We start from the raw sequence: 10,523 nt of genomic DNA, 5'->3' as shown, positions 1-10,523 counted from the left end.
CAAGCTGACCCCCCAGAATCCGGCCCTGATTTTAGGTGGTAGCAAAGTTGGGCTACTGTAAGGTTTCTTGGTTCCAAAATACTGCAAACCTGTGCTTTTTCGTGGTTGAAAATTAAACCCTTCATCATATGGATGCAATGAACTGTGTCTGCTCCAAGATTTGGAACTGACTGGCTCACTTAACTTTAAGAAACACACTTAAGCCCCAGAGAATGCTTTGCTTGGTCCAAGGTTCCTACCCACAGGGATGTGGGGACAGTGGGGCACAGGTGGGAAGTGCCTCTGCTGTCAAGTCTTTACAGCCAGCTCAGTGTCCATCAGGACCCCACGTCCCCTAGGTTGGACACATTGGACTCTTGCCCACAAAGGTGGGGCAGATGCCATGATTGGCATGATGTGGTCCCCCACCCTGCTTCCTCGCCCGTGGTCAGCCACCACTTGGATCCAGCGTCTGGTTGCCATCCAGTTTCTGTGATTCCGGTCACCCATGGGCTGACCTGTCCTTTGTTCTTGGTCAGGGCTGGTCTCCCCAGGCTCAGACCCTCTGTTCTCCTTCTCCATCTCTATCCTGGACTCATCCCACCACTGTCCTCCCAGTGCAGGCCCCCTCGATGGGAATGAGAAGGGTGCAGACTCTCTGTGCCCACTCATTTCTGCCATTGTCCTCTGTGATGCTAAGACCCTGAGACAGGAAGTGAGCTTCTTGGGTTCTGGGGGTCATGACACTATTGCATTACAGAATATTCTAGCAGGAAAAGCCTTTAGATCCCACCCCATTAGTAGTAGAATTCTTTCTCCTAATCAACCAGGGTACATAAACTAGATTTTTTTTTAAAGGTGGAGACATCGCTGGTGGAAGCAGACTCGTGAGCTCCACCCATTTCCCCAGCAGCTCCTGGGGGCCCTTAGACTTGCAGCTACTCCACTGAGCCCAGTGTGGAAACCTTTGATCTGCTCTCATCTCTTCGTTTGACAGGTAAGGCAATGGAGGCACAGACAGGTGAAGTGACCGTGGGCTGAGTCACACAGCTGGACACAGTAGAGCTGAGATTAGCACCGGGAGTGCTCACCTTCTACATTGGCACTTTTCTCCTGCCTGCATCATGATCTTCATCATCTTCATCTTCAACTTCATTACTGGCATCCATCACAATGTCCACCAGCCCTAATAAACAGTCACTGCTAAACCAGCTTCCTTTTGTGGTTGTTGGTAATTTTGCAGGCTGTCTGCTTAGCCCACCATGGTGTCTCTTCCAGTGACAGAGAATATAATCACCCAGGTGGGAGGCAGAAATGTATGGTTAAGAAGAGACCCAAATTGAGAGGCAGGGACCTGAACCAGCTGCCCATTTCTGCTACTGAATAACTCCATACTCTCTTTGGGTCTCACTTGCCTTATCTGTGGAATGGGAGGAGCACCATTCACTTCAAAGATTTATTTTGACGATAAATACTGGAGCGGGTGTGGAGGAAAGGAAATCCTCCTACACTATTGATGGGAACGTAGTTTGGTGCAGCCATTATGGGAAACAGTATGGAAGTTCCTTAAATATATATATCAAGAGGAAATTCTGCATAACTGGATAAAGAAGTTGTGGTACATATATTCAATGGAATATTACTCAGCCATAAAAAGAATGAAACAATGCCATTTACAGTAACATGGATGAATCTGGAGATCGTCATACTAAGTAAGCCAGAAAGAGAAAGAAAAATACCGTATGATATCACTTCTATGTGGAATCTAAAAAAAAAAAAAAAAAAGATACAAGTGAACTTATTTACAAAACAGTGACAGACTCACAGACATAGAAAACAAACTTACAGTTGGCACAATGGGAGTAGGAAGCATAAATTAAAAGTTTGGGATTTGCAGATACTAAGTTCTATATATAAAATAGATAAACAACAAGATCCTACTGGATAGCACAGGGAATTGTATTCAATACCTTGTAACCTATAATGAAAAAGGAAATGAAAACAAATATATGCATATATATGTGTATGACTGAAACATGATGCTGTACACCAGAAATTAACACAACATTGCAAATCAACTATACTTCAATTAAGAAAAAGAAAAAGATTTGTTCTGAGGCTCCAGTGACGGGGGGGCGTCCCTTCAAGTGCTCGGCGCTGTGTCCCACAGGAAGTAGGTGCTGCATTAAATGTATTCAGTTTGGATCAGAGGCCCGCAGGGAAGCAGTTCAAGGAGCTCCTGCCTCACCTGAGCGGAGCGGGCATTTCCATCAAAATCAACTCAGCTTCTTTCCTCTGCATTGATGTTGCCGTCTTTGGCTGTTTCTGTGGCCTTCGCTGAAAAATAAATAAATAAACACGAGATGGGGTGAGAGGTTGGGGAAGGGATGTGGCAAAAGACAAAGAAAGAAAGAGAGAGGGAGATTGATTTCTGGGCAGAATTTATACCTTTTTGGCTTTTTCAAAGGTAAATGAATAGATTGTTGTTGTTTTTCTGCCTGCTGCTGAGGGTGTGTGCGCGCCTCTCTGTTATGTATAGACCCCTTTAAAGGCTTCTGGAAGCAATCCCTAACATTTTCTATAGGTGCAGACAGATAATTGAATGCTTTCAAAGACCACTGTGAGGCAGGGAAAGTTCAATTTTGCTGTGTGCTGCTGCCTGCATTGACTGAGGGCACCGTGTGTGTTTTCTCGAGGAAGCTGAATTTCTTTTCTGCTTTTCTTCCCACTACTGCCCCCTTCACCCCTTATGCACCCCCCATCTCTGATGAAGCACTTAGACAGAGGACAAGAAACAATATATAATCGCCCCAAAGTCACACCAAATAAACACAGCCAGAGCTACCAGCTGCTTCTCTGGCTGCCAATGAAAAGTACTGCCTCTTCGCTCCGGGGCCAAGGGCGGGGGGCCTCTCTGCTCGGCTATTATTAGAGCCGTCGTGGCAGACGCCCAGGCAGCTCTGGGCAATGGGGGGTTCTTGTTTTAATTTGTTGCCTGTGCAGGCAGAACAAAGTGACATGGGGAGAAAGGATGGGGGGATTTCCTCCTGCTGCTGTTTCTCTCCGTGGCAGCCATTGGTGGATGTGCGTGTGCGCGTGCGTGATGTGCCGGGGCTGAGGCCTGAGTGTGCCTGCTGGGTAGAAGGTGCTGCATCCAGGCAGGAGGAGGTCCCTTTTAGGCTAAGAAGGGGGGATGCGTCGGGGTTTGAGGTAAGGGAGTAAAGAAAGCCCACCCCTTCCGATTCATGGCAAATTCAAGGAACCTTGGCCATCACTCTTGCAGATGATACCTAGGTTAGTTCTTACAACGACTTTTTCAAATATAACTTTTCTCTTTCTATAGATAAAGAAACTGAGCTCAGAGCTGTTGAGTGAATTACCTCAAGTCTAGTTCAACTGGTTCTTCTTTTTTCTTTATTGAAGTATAGTCAATTTGCAATGTTGTATCAGTTTCTGGGGTACAGCATCATGTTTCAGTCATACATATACATACACATAGTCATTTTCATATTTTTTCATTATAGGTTACTAAAAGATATTGAATATACTTTCTCTGTGTTCTACAATAGAAACTTGTTGTTTATCTATTTTTATATATAGTACTTAGTATCTGCAAATCTCCAACTCCCAGTTTATCCCTTCCCACCTCCTTTCCCCCCTTGTAACCATAAATTTGTTTTCTGTATCTGTGAATCTGTCTCTGTTTTGTAAATAGTTTCATTTGTGTCTTTTTTTTTTTAAGTTCCACATAAAGTGATATCATATGGTATTTTTCTTTCTCTTTCTGGCTTTACTTCACTCAGTATGATGATCTCCAGGTCCATCCATGTTGCTGCAAATGGCATTATTTTATTCTTTTTTGCGTCTGAGTAGTATTCCTGTGTGTGTGTGTGTGTGTGTGTGTGTGTGTGTGTGTGTGTATCCAACAACTTCTTTATCCAGTCATCTGTTGACGGACATTTAGGTTGCATCCATGTCTTGGGTATTGTAAATAGTGCTGGTGTGAACACCGGGGTGCAGGTGTCTTTTTGAATTAGAGTTCCCTCAGGATATATGCCCAGGAGTGGGATTTCTGGATCATACGGTAAGTCTATGTTTAGTTTTTTAAGGAACCTCTATACTGTTTTCCATAATGGCTGCACCAAACTACATTCCCACCAACCGACTAGTTCTAAATTCAGTGCAATTTCTACTCTATTTGGCGTGCCCTGCTGTGACTGTGGGGTACGGCAGAAAGAGAATCTCCCAGGCTTTCAGACCGAGGCACCAAGGAAGATTCAGCAACGTTATTCCTCCTGGTGAGAAGGGGGCAGGCAAGTAGAGGATTTGCAATCAGAAGGTCTGCACTTGAATCTCAGATCTACCACTCACTACTGGAATCAATCACTTTGGACAACTTGTTTGATCTCTCTGAGCCTCCGTTTCTTTGCATGTAAGAAAAGGTTATAATGATAACTATCTACCTCTCTCATAGACCCCACATGGAGTATTAAGTGCTGAAGAGGACAGATGGTGTTTCATATTAATATTATTCAATTATTGCCTGAAGACAAATACGATTCAAAGAGTTTAAATGGTTTACCCAAGAAGCTGCTCACCCAGCAAGATGGTATGAGCAACTAAACAACCTGCAGGTAAGCTTCCACCATCATGCTATTGGGCGAATGTCCAACAACTAGGGCTTGTCTGTAGGACTGTGAAGACTGGAATCAGGCGAGAAACTTTCCTCCAAAACAAGGGTGAGGTATCAAGTTGCCAAATGGCAAACAGAGTGAAGAGCTTGGAAACCAGACAAAGTCAAACCATGAACCAACTCTCACCACAACAGGATGTAGGCTGCATCAGCCAAGAGTAGGTACAATATGGTGACAGTTTTAGGAGAAAACACTGTTTATCTAATTCGGACTCTAGCTGTAGGAAGGGGAAGAGCCACCTGCTTTCCAAGTGCCTCATAGAGGTGTTTATGGTGTTGTCTCTGCCCAGCTCTACCTTTCCAGACACTGCTTATTCCTTAAAACTTAGCGTCTACCACCTTCAAGCTGAAATGTTTAAAATTTCTGGTGGGTATGTTCCTGCATAGTTAGAAAATGTGTAATGCAATCTATCAATTGTTCTCACAATACAAAACATAGAAAAAGCTCAGTGTAATAGTTTTGCTTGGCTTTGGATATGCAGAATATCGGATGCCAACGCAATGAGGCACAGATTTTGATGCAAAAGTATCGGGAATTCTGGCACATTTTCTTTACCATTGTTAATAAGCCTTAATTTACATGCAGTAAAGGTTACAGGTAATAAGGGTACAGCCCAGTGAATGTTTAGACGCATCTACACTTGTGTAAGCACCACCGAGATCAAGATTTAGGAAATTTCTAACACCCCAGAAGTCTTCCTTTTATCTTCTTCCAATCAGTAGTCACCACGACCACAAACTTCTCAAAGATAATCTTTACTCTGACCTCTACTCACCATTGTTAGGTTTGCACTTCTTGGAACTTCTTACAAATGTAATCATGGTACATACTCTTTGGTGTCTGGCTTCTTGTGTGTGAGATTCACGCATGTGGTTGTGTGACTTGGACCTCAAACTTGTTTCATGCTGCATGGCACCAGGGATCCTTGTGTAAATATCCTCCAATTTATTTGCCCATTCCGCCACTGATGGACATTTGGGCTGCTTTTAGTTTTGCCCTATTAGGAATAAGGCTGCCAAGAACAGTCTTGTGCACGTCTTTGGATAGACAGAAGCACTTGCTTCTGGGGGACAGGTACCCAGGTGGGTCGCAAGGCCTGTGTCTGTTTGGCTTTAGTACGTGCGCCAAATAGTTTCCCAGAGAGACTGTATCCACTGCACAATTTAAAAATTTAGTTCATCGAACAGTCCCTGAGCACCCATTATGAGCCAGGATCTCCACTCGGCTTTGGGGTCACTGGGGGGAAGTCCCCATTATCCGTGGCCGGAAGAGTTAATAGCCTGGTCACCACATCAACAGCTCATTGTATATAACATGGTAAGTGCTGGGTCAGAGGTGCGCCTTGGGGCTCCAGGGCTGACGTGTCAGACTTCAGATGCCCTATTGGAGGGCTTAGGCAGGTGAGAGAAGGACAGAGGAGGGTCCTACAGCCTCTGCAAAGGTAGACCTGCAGTCCCTTCTGGCCGGGAGCCCCACGGTTGGAGCGGCCAGCCCCAGACCAGCCTGTCAGGAGCGAACAATTGGCCGCCAGCGTGAGCAGTGATTTTAAGAAGGTTGAGACATCGCTGAGATGAATACCAGTGATGCTGCCGCCATCCTGGAAGCGATCCATCAGGAGGCTTGGCAAAGAGAGGCATAAATCCGTAGCCAGTGAGGCCACGGAGGGTCCAGGAGGAGAAATAGGATGTAATGGCAGCTTCCAGGGCTGCCTCTGGCCGGGCAGGAGCCAGCGTTTTGAAAGGTGTAGGTTTGGCAGAATTCCCGGAGGAGAGCTTTGGTAGCGAGGGTCCCTCGTCTCCTGAGACGTGCATCCCAGAGGAGGACGCCTCCTGGTCACTTGCCATGTTTGTTTCCCATCCTGCACCCCTGCCCGAGGCTTTTCTCAGAGGAGGTCTGCCTTTCCTCCCTCTCTGTTTGGCCTGACTCTTGCTGCACCTGGAGTTTGGCTCAAATGATTGCTTTCTCAAAGGAAAGCAGAAGATTTAGAAGTTTGAAATGCCTCCACGCCCCCATCCCCTGAGCTTCCTCCCGGCCCCTCCCCGCCCAGCAGCCTGGGGCCCCAGGGATGGAGACCTAGGACGTGAACAAGAACAGAAAACAGAGTGGGAACAGCAAAGCGGGTGAGTGAATGGGAGATTTTTATGAGTGAAATTTGCTCACGAGCTTCTTTAATAATGTTATTCATCTTTCTGTCAAAGTCGTCACATTAATGTAGCGGGGAGAGATTTAGAGGAGATGAATTAAGACTTAAATACACAAAATGACTTGGGGAATATTTAAATACAATACATTTTATTTTGGTGCAGCATCCTTCGTCACGGGCGTTGCTCATGACTCTTGCCAGCTCGCAAGCCTGGAAATCAACAAGCCCTGCCCTCCCCGCCCCCCCCCCCAGCCTCCCAAGGCTTCACCCACCCGGTGTTTGCTGGGCGCCTGGAGTGGTAAATTCTTACAGTCTGAACAGAGCACATAAACAATAGTCTGAGGGAGTCCAGGGTGCCTGATGTGGCTTAGACAAGCTGCTTTCCCCTTGGGAATCTGTTTCTTCGTTGGGAAAATAAGATGCGTTTCACACTGAATTTCAAAGGATGCTGAGGACACTCAGGGACTGGTGCAGAGAAACACGGGGAGCCCGGGATGCAGAGTTCTGGACCCTAACAGTTCATAGCTCTACTTTTACATACTGGCAGCTGCCTACTAGCTCATTTAAGATCAAGGTACCTTGGCTTTGAAAAAGAAAAGAATGCATTCATTCAGTCATCTGTTCATTCATTTATTCATGCAAGGACTATTTGTCCAGCCCCTTCTCTGGGCCAGGCGCTGTGTTAAGCACTGAACAAGGCAGGCATGACTCCTGTCCTCCTGGTGCTCACAGCCGGCCGGTCCAACTCCCACATCCCCGCGTGGTGTAGCTCAAACTAAAGAGTTTGCCCAGCTGGGCGAAGCAGGGGAAGCTTCCTGAAGGAAGTGGGCTTCAAAGGCCACCGGCCGCTCCTTATGCCATGTGTGCTGAGCTTCCGGCACACAGCGTGCGGGTTCCCCACGGGATGCAAAGGCTCAGCTTTGGTGGCAAAGGGGGTGAAGGGAGGACATCAGACCAGAAGCCAAAATTAGAGCAAGAAGGACAGCCCAGACGTCGGGCGTCCACTCCATACACCCCCCTCCCCCCCGCCACCGCTGTCTGACCGAGCCCAGGCCAGGAGCAGGAGACCTGGGAGGCCGGGCTCCTACTCCACTGTCACGTCCACCACCCCCGCCCCCAGCCTGCCCCACCACTACCACCATCCTCACCCGGCTCTCAGCTCTCCCCTTTCTCTGCTCGTAGTGTTTGGAAAACAGGAAAGAGATGCCTTCTTGGATGGGAGCCTTTCCACCCTGACAGCCTCTCTCGCCCCTCTCTGAGCCGCTCTCCCAAACCAGAAGCAAAGCATCTTCACCCGTAGCCCTCCAGACCCCCAGAGAGCCTTGCTCCCAGTGGCAGGGCCGGATGCACACCTCAGCCTGACTCGAAGGAGTATGTCCTGTGGGGCATGAAGAGGGGGGTTGATGGGGGTCCTAGGAGCCTCTGGTCAGTTGTTTTGTTCTGCCTTTTCACTCAGGCATCTCAAGGATGCTTTCTGCACAGGATACATTCTTCTAGGTTCTAGAAAAAGAACCTTAAGTTACTGAAACTGCTGCAAGAACACAGGAATGCAGCCTTCTGCAGAGACAAGCCTGGGAGTCCCTGAGGCGCCAACCAGGCCCTTGTGCCTGGGTCACTGGGTCAGGCCCCCAGGACCAGGCCCCGCAGGCCCCCCTCCCCCCGACCCCACCCTCACAGGGACTGAGCGACCCTTGGCATCTGCCAGCTCCACCTTCCTCACCAGCCCGTCCGCTGTCCCTCTCACATTCAACTTCTAAAGCAGGCCGCTGAGTGGTCTTGCTCACCATCTATGACTGGCCAGCTCTGAGGGTTTAAAGGCCTGACCACTGCCCAGGGGGCTGGCAGGCGAGAGTTGGGTCCAAGGCCCACTCCTGGCCCGTGAGAGGGGCAGGTTAGTTAGCCCGAGGCATGGAGACCTTGGATAAGAAACCCCCTGAAGAGGGCTATGGCTACTGGGGGGCAGGGCTGAGACTCCCCAGTGGGGGGCAGTCTACCAAGCAGCATGCCACCTCACTCCCCAGGACAGGAGGAGAACAAGAAGACGGGCCAGGGAAGGGATCAGGGTACGGGGACTGAGGCCTTTGGAATTTGAGGCACTCAGAAACCAGGTCTTGTGTGATTCCTATCTTGACCTCAAAGCAGCTTACGCAGGGAAGGAATCAGGGCTTCTCAAAGAGATACCTCTTTTTGTTGAACTTGGCAGTCTGCAGAGATGGTCCAGAACGCGGATGTCAGTGTGATGAGGCTGGGGCGGTGAGCACACCGAGAACCTCAGCCTTCCCCAGGCCCGAGGGGAAAGGGTGGGCTCCCCCTGCAGAAAAGTCAAGGACAGGACTAGTAGCTTGGAGCCCAGCCAGCAGACCCGGGATTCCTTCAAGCCCGGAGCACCACTCTGGGGAAGCATTCTGGGGAGCGCACTGTGACTCAGAAAGCTTCCTGGAAGAGCAAGATGGCCCGCGGCGCCCTAATCCTTGCAGGTAGATCTGGCCGTTGAGAAGTCCGTTCCCAAACCCTTCCCTCCAGGGGACCTGAGGGCAGAGTCCAGGGGAACTCGCTGACCCCTTGCGGGGAGATGTCCCTTCCATCCCGTGGCCATGTGTTGGGTAGTTAGTGATAGAAATGAACGTGTGCAGAGCCATCCAGACTCTTGCTGGGGCCCTTTTGCTCCTAAGGAGACACGTCTATAATTCAGCTGCTGGGGAGAAGGTCGTGCATCCCCCAAGGGCTGCTTTGTGGAGCTAAAATTGTTTGAAAGCCAAATATGGACCCACTGGGAACTACTGTCTTCTCTCCTTGTCTCCCTGGAGGAGGTCAAAGCCACCGGCAGGTCTGTAGTCCAGTCAGTTCAGGTATGAGGACAGGACAGGATCTCTTTCAGTGTCATGTTTCCCAGATGATGGAGGGGCTCTTCCTTCTGGAAGCAGGAGGACATGGGGTGACTCCGTGGTGCCCTGCCAGGCCCAGGCACATGGGACCCCCTGGAAACGGGTTTCTCCCTGAGAAGACTTGGAGGTGGTCTTGGGGCAGGGCAGGGTGTCTCCGACTTCATGCAGTAGAACCAGGGCAACTTCACCAGTATGTGGAGGGGAAACCTTGAACACCCAGGCCTTATTTGTTGTGATAGATTCTTCTCTCCGGCTCCTTCTTCTAGGCTCCTGGAGAGAATCTCTCCACCCTCCAAAACAAGAAGGGGAAGGCAAGAACCGGCATATCTGGCCTGTCAGCCCCTGGCCTCTGCCTACCTGGACGCCAGCAGTCTGGGTGAATCCAGCATCATTGTTCCCAGGACTACTGAGCCCCGGACAGATGGCAGCCAGCAGTGATGACACGGCCAATCCAAGTGGCTCTTGGAGGCCTTCTTAGACACCAGACAGACAATTTATATGAAAGCGTTATGCAAAATACTTATTGATACGAAAACCATTATTCAGTTATTAATATCATTATTGTTGTTTTTGTTAACACTATGGCTCTTGCCACTATCATAGAAGTAAGAGCAGGAATGTTCTGCTAAGACTACAACCCCCTTGGAGACCAGCTGTCTTGCAGAGGTATCTATTTTTAATTCCTCTAACATTTCCCTTCTAGGAGGATGCAGAGGTCCCTCCCCAAAAGGAAGATGACCTCCCTAGAGTTCCAAGGCCCCTAGCTTGTTAGACTTTTCATTCTAGGAATATAACACAAATGAATTTATGTCTGGGAATAAA

The 10,523-nt window shown here is 48.8% G+C and overlaps 1 long non-coding RNA gene across 1 annotated transcript; it reads left to right on the top strand.

Moving 5' to 3' along the window:
* The first annotated feature begins 840 nt into the window (after positions 1-840).
* LOC140691129 (uncharacterized) lies at positions 841-10,322 on the top strand. Its single transcript, XR_012066615.1, has 3 exons — positions 841-976; positions 4,454-4,613; positions 9,968-10,322. It is a non-coding gene; the product is annotated as an uncharacterized lncRNA (long non-coding RNA).
* The last annotated feature ends 201 nt before the right edge of the window (positions 10,323-10,523 follow it).

This window comes from Vicugna pacos, chromosome 33, assembly GCF_048564905.1.
Source record: "Vicugna pacos chromosome 33, VicPac4, whole genome shotgun sequence".
NCBI classification, from domain to species: domain Eukaryota; kingdom Metazoa; phylum Chordata; class Mammalia; order Artiodactyla; family Camelidae; genus Vicugna; species Vicugna pacos.
Note: the sequence above shows the minus strand (reverse complement) of the source record. Positions and strands in the feature narration are given on the sequence as shown.